Source organism: Giraffa tippelskirchi, chromosome 6, assembly GCF_054371585.1.
Source record: "Giraffa tippelskirchi isolate mGirTip1 chromosome 6, T2T-mGirTip1v1.2.pri, whole genome shotgun sequence".
Classification (NCBI taxonomy): domain Eukaryota; kingdom Metazoa; phylum Chordata; class Mammalia; order Artiodactyla; family Giraffidae; genus Giraffa; species Giraffa tippelskirchi.
Window position 1 is genome coordinate 11,491,104 of NC_137280.1, and position 20,866 is coordinate 11,511,969.

General features: G+C 44.4%; 1 protein-coding gene across 3 annotated transcripts in view; it reads left to right on the forward strand.

The window, feature by feature from the left end:
- Positions 1–1,551: 1,551 nt before the first annotated feature.
- PLEKHF2 (pleckstrin homology and FYVE domain containing 2) overlaps positions 1,552–20,866 on the forward strand; it is a 38,319-nt gene continuing 19,004 nt past the window's right edge. The window contains exons 1-2 of one of the 3 annotated variants that reach the window (XR_014055823.1): positions 1,552–1,775; positions 1,944–2,211. The gene's annotated coding sequence lies outside the window, so the exon portion shown is untranslated. Of the gene's footprint in view, positions 1,776–1,943; positions 2,212–18,165; positions 18,409–18,536; positions 18,714–20,866 lie in introns of those variants that run through there. The other 2 variants (XR_014055821.1, XM_081497030.1) reach the window with 2 other exon arrangements.

A 20,866-nucleotide genomic window follows, 5' to 3' on the forward strand; every position in this document is an offset into this window, starting at 1 on the left:
GCCAGGAGCCAAGGTGGCTTCTAGAAGCTGGAAAAGACGAGGAGACAGATTCCCCGCTAGAGCAGAGCAGCAGAATGCTTCTGGGGAGCATTTCCAGGTAGGAACCAAGGCTCCCACCTCATACTCTTCCATGTCATAGAATTACAGTCTTCCGAAAATTATCAAGCACAGTGAAGATATGTATCAGCTACAGTATTTATTAAGTGCCGTCTATGCAAAGGCTTCTGCTTTTGTGTAAAATTGTAGTGGGGTGATAGTAAAGAATAGTGGCCCCCCCAAAATATATGTTCAAGTCTTCACCCCCAGAACTTTTCTTGAGAAAAGGTGTTTGCAGATGTAATTAAGGCTCTCAAAATGAGATCATCCTGGATTAACTCCAGTGACAGATGTCCTTCCAAGAGAAAGGCCAAGGGAGATTTGAGACATAGAAACTCAATGGGCAAAGCCATGTGAAGAGGAAGGCAGAGATTGGTGTGATGCTGCCACAAGCTAATGAATACTTGCAGCCACCAGAGTTTGGAAGAGGCAAGAAAGGATGCCCTCCTAGAATCTTCAGAGGAAGCATGGCCCTGCCAAGAATTGCAGAGGCAGTTTGGACTTCTGTCTTCCCAAACTGTAAGAGAACAAATTTCTTTTATTTTTAAGCCCAGTTCACGGTCGTTCATTATGGTAGCCACGGAAGGTAATACAACAGTCTTCCTGAGCTTCTCTATTAGGCTGCAAGCCATTAAGATCCTGTTTGCCTATCACGGTGCAGACAAAAGCCACCTTACCATCTGCTCCCTCCCATCCCCTCCCATCCCTTCTGCTTGCGATTCCTGTCTCGCCTTGCCCACACTTTAAAGACCTATTAGCACATACTTCTCTAGGTGACTAAGCTTTCAGTACTCACAGTACAACCAGCATGAAGATTGAAACTGTTTGGCAGCCATGGATGGTTGTCAACCGGTGGGTGGATGGTTGCCAAGGTGCCAAGTGGTCAAAACAGTCACCAGCTGCAGTGATGGAGCAAAGTCCAGGAGGCCCCCCACAGTGCCAGGCATTATTCCTTTACTTGTGGGAGTGTGGCTACCAGATATTGGCAAGAGTCCTGGTGTTAATTCTTTTTTTTTTTTCCTCATTTTTAATGAAGTATGGTTTCTTTACAATGTTGTGTTAGTTTCTGCTGTGCAGCAAAGTGAATCAGTTGTTTGTATACGTATATCCCCCCCCCACCCCCCCACCCCCCCACCCCCCCACCCCCCCACCCCCCCCACCCCCCCCACCCCCCGCCAACTTTTAAAAGATGTCCTTCCCATTTAGGTCATCACAGAGCACTGAGGAGAGCTCCTTGCTGGTGTTAATTCTTAACGTGTTCCAAAATCAGCGCTGTGTGGACTATCTCTTTGAGACCTTACCACAGTTCCATGGGCAAGGAAACGGAGGCTTAAAGGGGTTCCGTGGTGTGCCCGAGACCACACAGGGAGCAAGCAAGTGACGGAGGAAGGTCTGAAGACAGACGGCCTGACTCGGTGCTCCATTGTGAGCTGTGTGAGGAAAGGCCCGCGGAGAGTTGTTTATCTGTGGAGTACGGAGTACATAGGAAGACGTACCCTTGGGTCTGAGGCCCGCAGAAACATGAATTTTTAACTTCAGAAAATGATGTCAGAGGGGATACCTGTTGATTCCGTCATTCGGTCCTGACTGGAACTGCAGGCCCAGGAATGCATCAGTCCTGAGGGAGAGGGGGCGGGAATGCGGGGCTCTCACCCGTCCCCGCCCCACACAGGAGAGAGGTGAGCTCTGTCCTCCTGGCACTGTCAGTGCGGAGAACGCAGAGTGTGCAGAGGCCGAGGGACGTCCCGGGAAGCCAGGACTCCAGAGGTGGGACCCCGGGAAGTCTTCCTGAGCCCTGAGACTTGCCCACACTTGCTGTTCTTTCCCCGTCTGCTCCCTTGAACCAGTCCTCCGTGAAGCCTTGACTCGGAAACGACGCTTGTGCTTCTGTGAGCGAGGAGCGGAGACCGGGTGAAACAAGCAGACGTGGATCCTCAGCCTCGAAGGAGGAAAGTGGAGCCAGAGATGAAACACGCGGGGCTGGCTGGAAAGAGGAAAGGGGCCGCAGCAGCCGGAGGCCTGCGGGAGAGACTGAAGGAGGGTCCGGGAGGCCGTCCTCAGCTGCAGCAGGGCCCCTGGGGCTCTGCCTCTGAACGCCCGGTGCTCGCCAGACAGGTAGGTGGAAGAGAAACTGGGGGAGACTTCATTAAAGCAAGGGCAGCTGGTGCCCTGGCATCGACCAGTGCGTGACCTCCCTGCCGCTCCCCCACCCTCGCGCCCCCTCAGACTGACAGCCATTTTTGCTGAAAGTCAGCGGCAGGTACTACATACGTAGGTGCACTTGACAGGAGCTGTTAAATAAGTCTTGTCCCAAGGGATTCCGTATTCTATTACATTAGCTAGTTGTTGGCGGACGTGTCACACCACACACAAAAGCCGAGCTATTTCAGTGCTTGTACTTACGAGTCATCTTGCCGACTTTCTGTGTATGTTTTCCTCCACGGTTCTAGAATCGCCTTCTTTCATTCCGTGTATACAGGTGAGGATTATGCCCTTACCTTCTCCTACATTCTTGTCTTGCTGTGAGATCAAAATAGCAATAACAACAAAAAAGGCAGATATAGCTTCCTTTGATAGTTCCTGGAGATTTATAAAACTAACCTTGACACTAGGGCTTCAACTTAGATCTGAAATGACCCAAAGGTTAATATAAATGCCCTTCTGAGATTTGCAGTAAGCAAAAGTGTGTATCAAGATAGACTTTCATTTGAAGGACCTATCAAATCATGTGCCCATCTTGCAAACTGCCAAGTCTTTAAAAAATTCTTTTTTACATTTAATGGATCTGCTTTATCCATCATTACCACAGAAGTCTAAAAAGTTCTACTTTTAATGCCTTAGTATTTGTCAACACCAAGAAGGAGAGAGGAAAAAGGAAAAATACAGTGACCCAAGAGAAGGTGGGTTTGTATGACAGAGAAGACCACAAACCACCTTGACAATTTTTATGTTGTTACATCATCCTATGTTGGAGGCTTCTCCAGTTGCTCAAATGTGGTGAGAGGACAGGAGAATTAGAAATATGAATGAAAGGGAGAATATGGCTACCTGGATTTAAAAATATTCCTCCATTTCCCCTTTTTATGTTACCTTGAAGCCTCTAGGTTGACTCTGTCACACAGTTTAGAGCTGCATAGCACATTCTCAGACTTCCCCATTCAAACCACACGGCAGGAAGTTAGAAGCCTCTGACTCCACAGGAGTTTTTCTGTCTGCCTGCTCTCCATTCAGGGGTGGGCAAGCCTTGGATGAGGTTTTCACAAGACACCAAGGTTTCTTCTCAGTGGCGTCCAACCCGATTGCTCAGCAGATAGTTTTGAGAAAAGCCTGGAGCGCAGAGAGCTGCCCACGGTCATTTGTCCAAGCAGATGCCAACCAGTCAACACTTGAGGAATGACACTCCTCAGCAGCTGGAAATCTGGAGTGTTCTCAATTTTGAAAATGTTTTCTAAATGGTGCAGATGGTGATTTTGCTCAACTGCCAGCTGAGTTGTTCTTTTTATGGTGATAATGCTCTATACATTTTGAATTCAGATTAACTATATTTTGAAGTAAAAAATGTGTGTATTTTTCACTCGAGGTGACTGGGTCATAGAGTTGATATTATTAATTAGGAGTCTTTTGGTTGAAAGCAACAGAAAACTCAGCTTCACTGACCTAAACAATGAAGGGAATTCATTAACTCACCTAAAGAGGCCAGAGATGGTTCAGGCTGTAAATAAGGCTTGTCAGTATCAAGGTCTCATTTCTTTTCCTCTCTCTGTCTGGCTTCCACTATGTGAGTTGTATCCTAGGGAGACTTCCTTCATGGTCCTATGATAGATACCAAAAGTCCTGAGGTTATGTGATTCCTTGTTCATGTCCCCAGGAGAAAGTATATCACTTTTTTCAATTATCAAATAAAATTCCTGGGCTTCATTCTTTTGTTGTTGTTCAGTCACTAAGTCTTGTCTGACTCTTGGTGACTCCATGGACTGTAGCATGCCAGGCTTCCCTGTCCTTCACTATCTCCCAGAGTTTGCTTAAACTCATGTTCGTTGAGTCGCTGATGCCATCCAACCATCTCATCCTCTGCTGCCCCCCTTCTTCTGCCCTCAGTCTTTCCCAGCATCAGGGTCTTTTCCAATGAGTCGGCTCTCCACATCAGTAAGCCAAAGTACTGGAGCTTCAGCTTCAGCATCAGTCCTTCCAATGAATAGTCAAGGTTCATTTCCTTTAGGACTGACTGGTTTGATCTCCTTGTTGTCCAAGAGACTCTCAAGAGTCTTCTCCAGCACCACAGTTTGAAAGCATCAGTTCTTCAGTGCTCAGCCTTCTTTATGGTCCAACTCTCACATCCATACATTACTACTGGAAAAACCATGAAAGTGAAAGTGTTAGTTGCACAATCCTGTCTAACTCTTTGTGACCCCTTAGACTGTAGCCTGCCAGGCTCCTTTGTCCATGGAATTCTTCAGGCAAGGATACTAGAGTGGACTGTTATTTCCTTCTTCAGGGGATTTTCCCAACCCAGGGATTGAACCCGGGTCTCTAACATTGTGGGCAGATTCCTTACCATCTGATCCACCAGGAAAACTTTGACTATGTGCACCTTTGTTGACAAAGTAATGTCTCTGCTTTTTAATACACTGCTGTCTAGGTTTGTCATAGCTTTCCTTCCAAGAAACAAGTGTCTTTTAATTTCATGGCTGCAATCACTCTCTGCAGTGATTTTGGAGCCCAAGAAAATAAAATCTTTTACTGTTTCCACTGTTTCCCCATCTGTATGCAGATCAAGAAGCAACAATTAGAACTGGACATAGAACAATGGGTTGGTTCCAAATTGGGAAAGGAGTGTGTTAAGGCTGTATATTGTCATCCTGCTTGTTTAACTTACATGCAGAGTACATCATGCAAAATGCTGGACTGGATGAATCACAAGCTGGAATCAAGATTGCCAGGAGAAATATCAATAACCTCAGATATGCAGATGTCACTGTTCTAATGGCAGAAAGCAAAGAGGAACTAAAGAGCCTCCTGATGAAGGTGAAAGAGGAGAGTGCAAGTTCAGTTCAGTTCAGTCACTCAGTTGTGTCCGACTCTCTGCGACCCCATGGACTGCAGCACTCCAGTCCTCCCTGTCTATCACCAACTCCCAGAGTTTACTCAAACTCGTGTCCATTGAGTCAGTGATGCCATCCAACCATCTCATCCTCTATCATCCCCTTCTCCTCCCGCCTTCGATCTTTCCCAGCATCAGGGTCTTTTCAAATGAATCAGTTCTTCACATCAGGTGGCCAAAGTATTGGTGTTTCAGCTTCAGCATCAGTCCTTTCAATGAACATTCAGGATTGATTTCCTTTAGGTTGGACTGGTTGGATCTCCTTGTTGTCCAAGGGACTCTCAAGAGTCTTCTCCAACACCACAGTTCTAAAGCATAAATTCTTCAGCGCTCAACTTTCTTTAAGGTCCAACTCTCACATCCATACATGACTACTGGGAAACCATAGCTTTGACTAGACAGACCTCTGACAGCAAAGTAATGTCTCTGCTTTTTAATATGCTGTCTAGGTTGGTCATAACTTTTCTTTCAAGGAATAAGCGTCTTTTAATTTCATGACTGAAGTCACCATCTGCAGTGATTTTGGAGCCCCCAAAAATAAAGTCTCTCACTGTTTCTACTGTTTCCCCATCTATTTGCCATGAAGTGATGGGACCAGATGCCATGATCTTAGTTTTCTGAACGTTGAGCTTTAAGCCAACTTTTTCACTCTCCTCTTTCACTTTCATCAAGAGGTTCTTTAGTTCTTCTTCACTTTCTGCCATAAGGGTGGTATCATCTGCATATCTGAGGTTACTGATATTTCTCCTAGAAATCTTGATTCCAGCTTGTGCTTCTTCCAGCCTGGTGTTTCTCATGATATACTCTGCATATAAGTTAAATAAGCAGGGTGACAATATATAGCCTTGACGTACTCCTTTCCCTATTTGGAACAAGTCTATTGTTCCATGTTCAGTTCTAATTGTTGCTTCTTGACCTGCATACAGGTTTCTCAAGAGGCAGGTCAGGTGGTCTGTTATTCCCATCTCTTTCAGAATTTTCCAGTTTGTTGTGATCCACACAGTTAAAGGCTTTGGCATAGTCAATAAAGCAGAAATACATGTTTTTCTGGAGAGTGCAAAAGCTAGTTTAAAACTCAACATTAAAAAAACCAAGATCATGGCACCCAGTTCCATCACTTCATGGCAAATGGATGGGAAAAAAACAGAAACTGGCAGATTTTATTTTCTTGGGCTCCAAAATCACTGTGGACAGTGACTGCAGCAATGAAATTAAAAGACACTTGGTCCTTAGGAGGAAAGCTATGATGAACCTAGACAGTGTATTAAAAAGCAGAGATACTGAGACTTCCCTGGTGGTCCAGTGGGTAAGATGCCAAACTCCCAGGCAGGGGACCTGAGTTTGATCCCTGGTCAGGGAACTAGATCCCACATGCTGCAAAGAAAACCCACTGCAGCCAAATTAAAAAAAAAGAAATAAATATTAACAACAACAACAACAAACAGAGACACCACTTTGCTGATAAAGGTACAAATAGTCAAAGCTATGGTTTTTCCAGTAGTCATGAATGGATGTGAGAGTTAGACCATAAAGGAGGCTGAGCACCGAACAATTGATGTTTTCAAACTGTGGTGCTGAAAAAGACTCTTGAGAGTCCCTTTGATAGCAAGGAGATAAAATCAGTTCAATCCTAAAGGAAATCAACCCTGAATATTCATTGGAAGGACTGGTGCTGAAGCTGAAGTTCCAAAACTTTGTCCAGTTGATGTGAAGAGCTGACTCTTTGGAGAAGACCCTGATGCTGGGAAGGATTGAGGGCAGGAGAAGAAGGGGATGGCAGAGGATGAGATGGTTGGATGGCATCACTGACTCAGTGGACATGAGTTTGAGCAGACTCTGGGATATAGTGAAGGACAGGGAAGCCTGGAGTGCTGCAGTCCATGTAGTTACAAAGAGTTGTACATGACTTCGTGACTAAACAACAACAATAAAGCTGATTAAAAAATGGGAATTGTAGAAAATATGAGAAAGATTAAAGTAAAACAGTTAACCTTTCATAAATTTCCTTATTGTCTTCTATCCCTATTTTTATATAGTTATCATGCCATGTAAACAAGTTCATAGTGTTTTTCCCACATTATAATATATAGCTACAGTCCATGGAATACCAGAAGAGTCAGACACTATTTAGCAACTAAACAACACATTACGCCACTTACCACCCTTCAGTTCAAGTCCTTCTGGTTCAGGTAAGAACTCTTATGGCCTTTGGCTACCTCACTAAGCTTGATACATCTGTTTCTCCCTCAGCTATACTGGGCTTCCCAGATGGCGCTAGCGCTAAAGAATCTGCCTGCCAATGCAGGAGACTTGAGAGACAGGTTGGATCCCTGGGTCAGGAAGATCCCCTGGAGGAGGAAATGGCAACCTGCTCCAGTATTCTTGCCTGGGAAATCCCATAGACAGAGGAGCCTGGCGGGCTACCATCCTTGGGGTTGCAAAGAGTCGGGCATGATTGAGCACACACGTGTATTTGCCACACTGATCTTTTTTCCAGCTCTTTCAAGAGCTGCCTCTTTTTCATCCTTCAATGCAATTGTCATCTCCATAGTGAGGCTGAATGAATCATCTTATCTAAAATAGCCAATCACTTTCCATTAAAAACTCTGTGATGGCTCCAAAATTTTTATAGAAGATTGGTTTAGGGGCAGTAATCTGGTTGAGAGTATGTGATGGTGGGAGGAGTTGGTGGTGACTTTTGTCTAAGAAACTTGTCTTGAAGGTGCATTTGCACAGCAAGTTACATAAGATTGAGAAGCTACCAATTGTTCTTTGCAAGGAAGAGTAATGGTGGTGGGGTTGATGAATATTATGAGGTTAAAGTATCCCCCACTGGGTTTCCCTAGTGGTTCAGCAGTAAAGAATCTGCCTGCCAATGGAGGAGACATGGGTTCGATCCCTGGATCGGAAAGATCTCCGGGGGGAGGAAATGATAACCCACTCCAGTATTCCTGCCTTAGAAATCCCATGGACAGAGGAGCCTGGCGGGCTACAGTTCATGGGGTTGCAAAAGAGTCAGACACAACTTAGTGACTTAACAACAGCAACAACACCGTAAATAGTTCTGGGTGATGTCATAGTACTTCCCATGTGTATTTCTTTTATTGCATTCTATCACTGTCTGCAATTATCATGTTTATTATCTGTCTTTTCTCCCCTTGCTGGAATATACATGGTCCTTGTTTGTCTTCCCTACATACCCTATGTGATCTTCAACTCTAAGAACAATTCCTTGCTCATAGCAGTCGAGAGTAGTTTTTGAGTAAGTGATTGAAGTGACACTTAAATAAATAGGGCTAATTTACTTCCCACCTGAACCATTTCCTCAAGTGGAAGATGTCTGTGGATTATTTTGGTCTTCAAATCCATGATGATGTACATATTTGTATTAGACATGGCTTCCCACGTAGCTCAGTTGGTAAAGCATCTGCCTGCAATGCGGGAGACCTGGGTTCATTTCCTGGGTAGAGAAGTTCCCCTGGAGAAGGAAATGGCAACTCACCCCAGTATTCTTGCCTGGAGAATCCCATGGACAGAGGAGCCTGGAAGGCTACAGTTCATGGGATCTCAAGAGTCAGACACAACTTAGCACTATCTTCTACATAGACACAGGTGGTGCTAGAGGTAAAGAACTTGCCTGCCCATGCAGGAGACTTAAGAGATGTGGGTTCTATCCCTGGGTTGGGAAGATCCCTTGCAGGAGGGCATGGCAACCCACTCCAGTATTCTTGCCTGGAGAATCCCATGGACAGAGAAGCCTGGTGAGCTACAATCCATGAGGTCGCAAAGAGTTGGACACGACTGTAGCGATTAAGCATGCACATGTACATAGACACAGTACTCCATTTCTGGGAAAGGAGACTGTGTATCAGGATCATCCTACAGAAAAGTAGAGGCTGGGAGAAAATAAGAAGTTGTGCTGGAGATGCTATGGAAGAAAAGTAAATGGAAAAAAGTTCAGCACTTGGAGGAAGTGAGAAGAAGGTACTGTGTGATGGGACGAGGCCATTCATAACTTTGCATTACCACTAAAAAGCTCTGCAGTGTTTTCCAGATCAAAACATCCTTTCCAACCCTTAGGAGTTATGACCCCAGCTTAGAAACAGTCCTCTGCACCAAGTCCTGCAGTCCCTGGCTGTGAGCCTATGTCTCTTGCCTCTGTTCCCTGTTTCTTGGAGGCTTCGGCTGCCTTGACACTCAGTTTCACTTCCAAATTTGGACTTCCTTATGCATGAGTCATAAGGCAATAAATACTGATTGTGAATGCTGAGGCCCAGATGCACTGGCGCAGGCCAACTGCGCTGCAAGGAGTTTGGGCCTTTTCTCTTGGTCCAGCCACCTTGCCTCTCTTCTAGAAACTGTTCCATCTGTCCTGCCTGTCCTGGTGCCTATCAGGCCTGGTGGCTGGGCTTTAGCTAAGAAGTAAAGAAACCTGTGGGTGGCGTGAGCAGAAGTAGAGGCTGCAGAAGAGTGTTGGGGGCGACTCCACACGGAGAGTCAGAGGGGGACCAGGTGAGACCAGATGAGAAGCACAGTCTGGTGGTTGCAGCTGAATGACCACTTGTCACATAAGCTGTATGCTGCTTGTGAACTTTCCTTGTTTGTTCTCAGTTTTAAGTGTACAGTGAGGCACAAATATGGAGGCGGTCTCTTTGCATGTATTGGCCAGGGATCTGTGAATCAGGCATGTCAAGGTTTAATATACTATTTCCTGCCTTTTCATGTAAGTGGTAAAATTTCGATTTTAGAAATAATCTCAATAACAACAACATGGAAATTCCCTTGTTGTCCTCGGTGCTCTCCCTGCCAAGGGCCTGGGTTCCACCCCTGGTTGGGGAACTAAAATCCAACAAGCCATATGGTAAGGTCCAAAATAAAAAATAAGGGAAAACATTTACTGCTACAGCTATTAACACCACATCCACTGTGTACTGAGCACCTGCTATTTGCTAAGTGCTTTACTTATGTTACCCCTAAACTTTATAGTCCTAGGGAGCAGGGATTATTGTTCACATTTCACAAATTTTACTAATAGGAAAATTGAGGTGCAGAACAGTTAAGCCATTTACACAAGGTTATTTAGTTAATATGTTGCAGTATCAGAATCTGAACCCAGGTCTATCTGGCTCCAAACTGTAAAAGTTTTAATTTTTCTTTGAAAATGAATTTTTAATGATCATGCCTAAATTTTTTATCTTTATATAAACTTATTGTAAACTGTGTTCATGTAAACTACGAACCACCTATTTATGCAAGTATTCTAGAAAAAATATATTGCTTTTTAAAGTAGATTCCCTTGATAATATATGGATGTAAAGTTTCAGATGAATTTTTTGTTCCAACTTTGCAAGTTCTATACTTATTTTGAGCTAGTTCTATATATGGTAAGCTTACTTGATAACTGCATGTTGACATTGTTTTATTTGCCATTTACAGATGTTAATGTTGAGAAATAAGGCATTTGTTATATAATTTCCCACCACTGGCAGAGAAGGTAATATGTAAATCATTTAGGAATTTTCTATCAAAGAAAGCAGACATTGTGTCTTTTTGTGTACGAGTATTTGAATATGATTCATACTTCATTGAAATACTTACCCATGACTATGCCTTGGGTGTTTTTTATAAAAATAAAACAATATGTACATATTATAGAGGATTGGTAAATTATAGAGAAGAAGGAAAGGAATCATGTATAATCCAAAATTTAAATATTTTACATTGTAAGTCAATTTGTGTATGATAGGTTATTTTCCCATAGCCAAGCAGCATTACTTTCTTCAAGGGAAGTAAGTTCACTTTTTGGTCACTGGTGAATTACTAACAGAAAAAAAAGTATAAAATGTATTGTTTTTTAATTGTATCTGTCAGTCTGGGCCTATTTGAGACTGGATATTTAAGACAATTATTCTAGTTTGTCTTGCATTAATCAGTTTAGTTTATTTAATGCTTCATCATATAGATATTTCAACTATTGTTTTTTGGGGGAATAACTTCAAATTTACATTTTGAAAGAATAGAAATAGTACCTATATATTCATATACTCTACACAAATTCACCGCTAATATTTTATTCCATTTACTTTATCACTTACATAGGTGATTTCTCTCTCTTAAATTTAACATTTAAGTTATATATATTATATTAATTTTTTTTCTGAGTTATTTGCAGGTGTTATACACATCATAGTCCTTTACCCCTAAATATTTCAGTGTGTATATCCTGAAAGTAGGGATAGTCTCTGGTTATTATTCTTAGCCAGAACAATAAATCTAACTCTGATATAACACTTTTACCTATTTTTCTGTTCACATTCCAATTTTGTCAGTTGACCCAATGCTATCCTCTGTAGCATTCTTCCCTTTCAGTATCAGTTCAGGCCCCAGCATGTGGTCAGATACAGTCATAGCTCCTTCTCCGCAGGGGGGCATCGGTTCCAGGGAGCCCTCCCTCCCCCACCGCTCTGTGTGCAGATACTGAAATCCGCAGGTGTTCAAGTCCTTTGTATAAAATGGCATAACAGTCAGACCCCTGTATCCTCAGACTAAGCATCTGCAGATCTAGAGGGCTGACCGTATTGCATTTAGTCGTCATGTCTCTTTTGCCTCTTCTAATCTGGAACATTTCTACTGCCCTTTTACAGAATTCGGCCTCCCCTGCCTTTAGAAAATAGAATGGCCATTTTTTTCAGGTTTGTCTCATATTTTTCCATGAGTCTAGGAAAACAGTCCCCTGTTATCTGAGCTGCCTGAAGCTATACTGGAGAGAAATGATTTCTCCTTTTCTTCTGCCTTTCAGATCTCATATATGTGTCTCCAATGGCAGAATTCAACCTGGAACCATTCAGGGAAAACAGAGTTCTAGGTTTTCTCCCCATCTGCAGAGCAGAGTGTAGAAAGGGGTGGCAACAATGCTAAAATGAACAACTGCTGACCTCCTGTCCTGTTACGACCTGGGGATAGAAGGAGAACAAGGCAGTGAGCTCCCTGCCTTTAGGAGCTTACAGTTTCCAGATAGACCTCCGATACTGAGAGGGAAACACACAGGGTACTGTCTCAGGGCTCAGAGGCCTGACAGAAGACAGAGGGCCACAGCTCTGTGAAGGGTAGGGTGGGGTGGACTTGGGACTGTCTAGGCAGAGAGATGGCCGAGGCGGTGGACCCCACAGAACAAGATCTATCTTCAAAACAACAGAAGGTCAACATCACTGGAATTTTGTGGAGTGGGGCATCGTCTTAAGACGGACAGACTAGTAGAGGCTGGGTTGTGCTAGGCCTTGTAGGACCTGGTGATGAGCTGGCATTTTGTCCTAAGTGAAAGAGAAATGTTATACCCGATATGGCACCGTTGCGCAAATTAGAAGAGGCATCGACTCCTCAAGACGTTTCCATCTTGTTGAAAAACTGCTGTAAAATACTTTTATTAGAACAAGACACTTTACTGACACCTGCCAGAGGATATCTGTGATGAATATAAAATTTACACTGCCTCAGAGGGAAAGGCATTCTTCCATAACCCTGTTCTACTACTACAACCTGTACCACGTACATGGCCGCCCGGGCGGGGGTTGACACAGCCTGTATGGTCTCTGTGTGGAGGGGACACAAAGAGAGGGGAAGAGGTCAGATAAAGTGTTTTGGAAGCAGATCCTACAATATTTTGGAGGCAAAAGGATTGGTTAGGGAAGATGGGAAAGGTGATGGTGTAGTGACGACTCATCAGGTTTGTGGGTGGCGGTGCCATTACTGAAATGGGTACTACTGGGAGAAGACCAGGGACAAAGAAATCCAGTAGTGGGCTACCCTGGTGGCTCAGTGGTAAAGAGTCCATCTGCCAACGCAGGGGACATGGGTTTAATCCCTGGTCTGGGAGGATCCCACATGCTGCAGAGAAACGAGGCCAGTGTGCCACAACTACTAAGCCCACACGCTGCAACTACTGAAGCCCATGTGCCTAGAGCCCGTGCTCCACAACAAGAGGAGCCACCACAATGAGAAGCCCGTGCACTGCAACCAAGAGTAGCCCCTGCTTGCTGCAGCTAGAGAAAAGCCCTCAGCCGTGAAGACCCAATGCAGCCAAAAAATTTTTTAAAAGTAAAAAAAGAAAAAGAAGTGAAAGTGAAAGTCGCTCAGTCGTGTCTGGCTCTTTGTGACTGTATAGTCCATGGAATTCTCCAGGCCAGAATACTGGAGTGGGTAGACTTTCCCTTCTCCAGGGGATTTTCCCAACCCAGGGATCGAACCTAGGTCTTCTGCATTGCAGGTGGATTCTTTACCAAAAAAAAAGAAATCTGGTAGTAATTAAAATCCAGGTATTTGTCATCTTCCTCTGAATGTTCTGTTTTCAACTAAAAGTTAACCAAACTCTTGTCTTTTCCAAAATACATATCCTTGAAAAACTTACCTGTTAGAGTCAAGGATAATATCTTTACCCTTCACGCTTGTAGAATTGGGTTAAACTCAAATTTTACTAGCATTTCCAAGTTCCTCTTAGGCACTCTGCCAAAGACTTTACACACCTTTTCTCATTTTCTCTGTGTGGCAATCCGTGAGGTAGTTCCTATTTTTATTTTCATTTTATACAGATGTTAGGCTCAGAGACAGATCTTATCACTCGATTTGAACAGGGTGCCCCAGTTACAAGTTCAAGTCAAGACTTAATCATACTGCCCGAGTTGCTTGCTTCTTTCAGCTTTGTCAGTGTTATCCAATAGAAGTCTCTGCAATGATGGAAATACTTTATATCTGCACTGTTCAGTAGTTATATGACCTTTAAGCACTTGAAATTTGGCTGATATGATGGAGGAACTAATTTTTTTTTTTAACGAAGTGATCTTATTTACTTATTTATTTATTTTTTGGCCAAGTTGTGCAGCATACAGATCTTAGTTCCCCTATCAGGGATTGAACCCAAGCTTCCTGCATTGGAAGGCGGAGTCGTAACCACTGGACTGCCAGGGAAGTCCCAGGAACTAAATTTTTTGTTTTATTTCTTTTTGGTTCGCTGGGTTTTTCCGTTGCTGCGCTTGGGTTTTCTTTAGCTATGGCGGGAGGGAGCTGCTGTTGGTTGCAGTGCCAGGACTTCTCATTGCAGTGGCTTCTCTTTTTGCAGAGCACAGACCCCAGGGGCGTGGGCTTCAGTAGTTGCCACTCCAGAGCTCTAGAGTGTGGGCTTGGTAGTTGCCATGCATGGGCTTGAATTACTTTGAGGCAAGGGAAATCTTCCCAGATCAGGGATTGAACCTGTGTCCCCTGCATTGGAAAGCAGATTTTTATTCACTGTATCACCAGGGAAATCCCCCCAGGAACGAACATTTTAATTTAAATAACTACACTTGGCTAAAGCGTTAGTTGTTCAGTCGTGTCCGACTCTCTTTGACCCCATGGACTGTAGCTCGCCAGGCTCCTCCATGGAATTCTCCAGGCAAGAAAACTGGAGTGGGTAGCCATTGCCTTCTCCAGGGGATCTTCTTGACCCAGGGACTGAACTCAGGTCTCCTGCATTGCAGGTAAATTCTTTACTGTCCGAGCCACCAGAGAAGCCCCCCCATGTGTGTATATATTATATAAATTATTTTATACATAATTAATTATATATATACTTAACATTTATAGCCCTTCCTGTACCAGACACTCTGCTTTACAAATATTAACTCATTTTATCTTCATAATGACGCTGTGAGGTAGATAATTTAAATATCCTAATGTTACAAATGAAGAAACTAAGGCAAAATTTGGATATGGCCAAGGACACAAGTTGTTGTTCAGTTGCTGTTCGTGTCTGACTGTTTGCGACCCCATGGACTGCAGCATGCCAGGCTTCCCTGTCCTTCACCATCTCCTGGAGCTTGCTCAAACTCATGTCCATTGAGTCGGTGATGCCATCCAAAATCTCATCCTCTGCCATCCCCTTCTCCTTCTGCCCTCAATCTTTCCCAGCATCAGGGTCTTCACCAATGAGTTGGCTTTTCGAATCAAGTGGCCAAAGTATTGGAGCTTCAGCTTCAGCATCAGTCCTTCCAATGACTATTCAGGACTGATTTCCTTTAAGATGGACTGGTTGGATCTCCTTGCAGTCCAAGGGACTCTCAAGAGTTCTCCAGCACCACAGTTTGAAAGCATCAATTCTTCAGTGCTCAACCTTCTTTATGGTCCAACTCTCACATCAATACATGACTACTGGAAAAACCATAGCTTTGACTAGATGGCACTTTGTCGGTAAAGTGATGTCTCTGCTTTTTAATATGCTGTCTAGGTTTGTCATAGCTTTTCTTCCAAAGAGCAAGTGTCTTAATTTCATTAAGCTTCAGTCACTGTCTGCAGTGATTTTGGAGCCCAAGAAAATAAAATCTGTCACTGTTTCCATTTTTCTTCCTACTTGCTGTGAAGTGATGGGATTGGATGCCATGATCTTGGTTTTCTGAATGTTGAGTTTTAAATCAGCTTTTTCACTCTCCTCTTTCACTTTCATCAAGAGGCTCTTTAGTTCCTCTTTGCTTTCTGCCATTAGAATGGTGACATCTGCATATCTGAGGTTGTTGATATTTCTCCTGGCAATCTTGAATCCTACTTATGTGTCATCCAGCCTGGCATTTCACATGATGTATTCTGCATATAAGTTAAATAAGCAGAGTGACAATATACAGCCTTGACATACTCCTTTCCCAATTTGGAACCAGTTCATTCCATGTCCGATTCTAACTGTTGCTTCTTGAAGTACTGCATTTCGGACTCTCTTTGTTAACTATGAGGGCTATTCCATTTCTTCTAAGAGATTCCTGCCCACAGTAGTAGATATAATGCTCATCTGAATTAAATCTGCTCATTCCCATATATTTTAATTCACTGATTCCTAAAATATTGATGTTCACTCTTGCCATCTCCTGCTTAACCACATCCAGCTTACCTTGATTCATGGACCTAATATTCCTATGTAATATTGTTCTTTACAATATATCGGACCTTACTTTCACCACCAGACACATCCACAGCTGAGTGTCCTTTCAGCTTTGGCCCAGCCTCTTCATTCTTTCTGGAGTTACTTCTCCTCTCCTCCCCAGTAGCATATTGGGCACCTACCAATCTGAGGGGCTCATCTTCCCGGGTCACATCTTTTTGCCTTTTCATACTGTGTAGCTGGTGGCAAAGCCAAACTTTGAGTAGTCCTTTTGGCTGCTAAGTCCATGCCTTTTGTTGTTTAGTCACAAAGTCATGTGACTTTTGCAACCCCATAGATTGTAGCCCACCAGACTTCCCTGTCCATGGAATTTCCCAGGCAAGAATACTGGAGTGGGTTGCTATTTCCTTCTCCAGGGGATTTTTCTGACCCAGGGATTGAACCCATGTCTCCTGTATTGACAGACAGAGTCTACCACTTAGCCAGAAGGAAAGTCCCCATGCCATTTATGGTAAGCTAAATAAGTATAATGGGAGGTGAGAGAGGGCAAACATTTTTACTAATAGATGAGTGATCAAAAATGTTTCCTATCACTTTAGGCTAGACTTTAGACAACTGACCAGACATAGCAATTCCTAATCTCAAACTTTAAAGGGATTTTGGAGCTAAGTCCATCCTTCTTTCCACTGACAGAGGCTGTTCTGTATGCAGAGGGGGAATGAGGCTAAATGAAGTTGGGGTATGGTGATGGTTGAGATGAGAGTTCTAGGAACATTTGTACTTGTCTACAGACAACTACAGCTAACACTTGTAAAGGTTTCTGTGATGGTGATTTCCTGTTTTCCTATTTAAAAAATTCATCCTGCCAGTTTTGTTCTAGTCACCAATTTAAAAAAAAAAATTGTTTCTGATATATTCAAACAGAAGAGGATGGGAGGCGGAAGATCTGGAGAGGGTAGATCCCAGACTAAAAGAAAGTTGGTTGGAACCAAGACCTGCTTTATGTTCTCTAGGTGGGTGCTGTTTCATGTGGCATGGGTTATGGTGGCTCTGATTCAACAATCAAAGGTTAAAAAAAAAAGTTACTATTTCAAAGAAAAGAAAAAACAAAAAGCAAACAAAAAAAGAAAAAATATAAAAGAAAACAGGCATTTTTTTCAAAATCTTGATATAACAGATCAACGGGAAAGATAAACTTTACTCAAATCTAATTTCTGCCTATTCACTTTTTGTTTGAAGTGAATATGCAGTCCTCCCCCCCCACCAGGCCCCCAGTCCTTGTCTAGCTTAGGCATCTTTTACATCTCTCCACGGACCCACCAGCGCACTTAGCTGTGGTATAAATGAAGAAGGGCACGTTTAACCTTATATACCATCATCACTGTTTCCAAGTGTGTGAAGTACGTTTGTGGTGTCAGAGAAAATTTTGGGAAAGACCAGAATTCTAAGTCAGGGAATAAAGGCATCACTTAAAAGGCTGTGCGGAGTATGTGGGGTATGTGTTGCCGCCGTCGTTTCCTGTGTTTCAAGCGATAGGATTTTTAGGACAAGCAAATGGAACACGTGATGGGGCAGGAACGCCCGCGCTAGGGGGATGTAGCAAACAGATGTCTACCCGGACGCCTTGGGCAGCTAAATCCAAAGCTTTCATTTCCCGGTCGCGGAAAGTTCCTGAATTCCCCGCAGAGGCCCGTTCGGGGTGACGGGAAAGGGGCCCAGCCCTCCTTCCATTTTTATAGCATCGTTAAGCACTTCGCGAGGAGGTGAACCGTCCTTTCCGAGGGCTCGCCTGCGCCCGGCAGCCCAGGTAAAAGACGTCGCACGTGCAGCCAATCCGCGTCAGGGCGCGCGCCCTCGACTCCGAGCAGAGGAGCCAATCCCGAGTCCCAGCCGCCCAGGAGGGTGTGGCCTCCGCGCTGGCCCCGCCCCCTCGGGCCCGGCGCGCGGGACTGCCCGGGCGGGGCGAGGGAGCAGGCCAGAAAGGGCGGGGAGCGAGCGCGGGGGGTGTGCTCGCGCCCGCGCCCGCGCCCGCGCCCGCGCCCGGCGTGTGGGTGGCGGCGCGCTTGTGCGCGCGCGCGGAGGGGAGAGGCCAGCCCCGGCGGCCGTTGTGGGCTTCGACTGGAGGGGCGGGAGGGTCACCTGTGAGTGTCTGCGACACCGGCCCGCCCGCCGCGTCCGGATCGCGCCGGCTGCGCGGGGCCGCTGGCTGCACACCCTGCGAAGCTGGGGCGGGGAGGCAAGGAGAGTCCGCGCGCGGCGCCCGGGACGGGGAGAAGTCGGACCTTCGCCGCTGCGGCCGTCCGCGCCCGGCTGGGTAGGTGAAGCCCGGGCTTGGTCGTCGGGCGGCCCCCCCGGCGGGCCGGGATTAGAGAAGCGAAACTTTGCGAGCGCTTCCCCCGCGGTCCCAGGGCCGTCGGCGGCGCGGGGAGGTGTCGTCGTCTCGGGCGGCGGCGGCGGCGGCGGCGGCGATCGACGCCATGTTGGGGTCTGTGAGAAACGGGGCGCTCCCGGGCGGCTCCCCGCGTCCTGAGGGGGCCGCGGCCGCCCGCCGGAGGGCTCGCGGGCCGCAGGGAGGGCCGCGCGGGTGCTCGTCCGGCCCGCGGGGAGGAGGACCCCGAGGTCCGGCAAGAAGTTGTGAGGGCGTGAAGACTTGGGTGTCCGTCGTGGCCACTGGCGCCTTGGGGTGCCAGCGTCTTTCTGTCCAGAAAGTTTGCAGGGTCTGGGCATCAGGGACCTTGTAACTTGAACAGTGTCTTTTTATGTGATTTGAGAACTTGAACGGCGTCTTTTTATGTGATTTGAGGCAAAAAAAAAAAAAAAATGGCACCGCACAATTTGCCCTGATAGAAGGACTAGCTCTGACGCCTTACTTATTAGGAGTCTTTTAAAGTCGTATGCCAAAGTTTTTCTTTAAAATTTTTGTTGGGAGGCCGAGAGCTTGCTGTTCATGCGGCTTGAATACCCGCTGTGCGCTCTTACTACGTTGTAATAGTAACGCGAGTGTGCGGTGAAAAGAACGGGTAGTATGAAGGTTACAGGTAACCAAGCCCTTCTCTGTAATTCATAGACTCAAAGTTTGTTGTTTTTTTAGTGCGTTGCTGAAGAAATTCAGCAAGGAAAGCCAGGACCGTTCACTGGGGGAAAGGCATGTGGTGTTCCCTTAAGAATAAAGTGAAGTGATCTTGACATTGTGAAGTTTTCCCCCTCCGTTTGGTTCCTTAAAGGTGCATGCCTACCGTGTTCTGAGCATTTACATTTTTCTGTACTCTGGTAGCTCATGGGGTCCTCGGGTTAATTCAGTATTAACGAAGGCTTCTGCTTTTAATCTCTTCGGGTCCTCACAGCATTGGAGGTGAATGGTATTAAGTTACTTATTTGGAAAGCACATGTAATCGCCTCAAAAAATAAAACTGGTGCACTGACCAAGGCATCAAAAAAGATTCAGCTTGAATCACCTCAGTAAATGAATGTCAACTACTAGTTTTAATAAAGGCATCTGGTCTTCCAAATTTCTATTAATTGTACTTAGAGTATTCTTAATCACAAATAAGATAAATCCTTCAACATGTCTTGGAGAATTTCTCTTCTTAATCTGTAGGTAAAAATATAACTTCTGCTCAGGTTTGATTGCTAATATTCTTAGTTTTTGTTTTGTCTTTTTCATTGTCAGGTGATTGCCATTATACATATGTGTTTTTCTGGATGAAAAGTTACCTAGAATTGAGGTGATTTAACTAATGTCACACATCTAGCGGACAGCTTGGTATTTAACTGAGGTCTTATGACTGAAGCTTTCTTATTTTTCTTATAGCATAACTTTGCAGGATACTTAACTCATTCCCGTGGAGCAGTTTCTGTCCACTTTGTTTTCTCTGTGGTAGCTGCTCTTTCTGATTTTAATTTAGTTTCTTAGTGAGTGTGTGTGTATTTCCTAGGAATTTCCCTCATTTTCAAGGTTTTATGTACTGAAATTTTTCCTCTTAAAAATACTCAGCCTATGCTCTTTAAAACTTTTTTGCACAGTTCTCCTTATCCACCACCTTTTCTTCTCAAGAATAAGTCACTTATCTATCCAGTTGCATCCCGGTAAATATTACATTTTTCTGCCATGGCATTTCCTCAACAGCAAGCGTTGCATGAGCTCTGACTTGCCTCTTCATCCTCAGGGTGCTGAGAACATGATGCTCAGGAAAGGTTTGAGTGGATGAATACACATACACTTTTTGTAAATATACTTCATGAATTTCTTGTTAAATTGCACTTTCCAAGAGTAAAAGTAGTTAGCTCTTTCCTAGTTGCCTTTTTTTTTTTTTTTGAGATTTTATCTTAGTAACTCAACTAATTTTGGACTAGGGGTACAGAACTTGAATGTTTATGAAATTTCCAAGTAGATAATGTCCTGAAGTGTAATCAACAAAGAAGCAGTAGCAGTGGATCAGCAAAAAGATAGTAATCATACTTTTAAAGTGCAACTGTATTTAGTGTTTGCACTGGATAGAAATAGTTAATGCCTTAAAATTTTGAAGATCATGTTTATACATTTAAGTTACTTGATAGAACACTCATTTCTCTTGTCACTTATTGTTTTGGTAGAATTGTCTTAGAATTTTGTTTTAGAACGTCTTGCTTATTGTAAAACATAAAAGTTGCTTTTCTGTTGATAAATTTATCTATGAGAACCAGCTTTGTACACCAACTGCATGGTTAGTAGCAAGGTGTATGTTGGCTTAAGTGAATAAAATGTACTCCGTAGATACACTCTCACAGTGCTG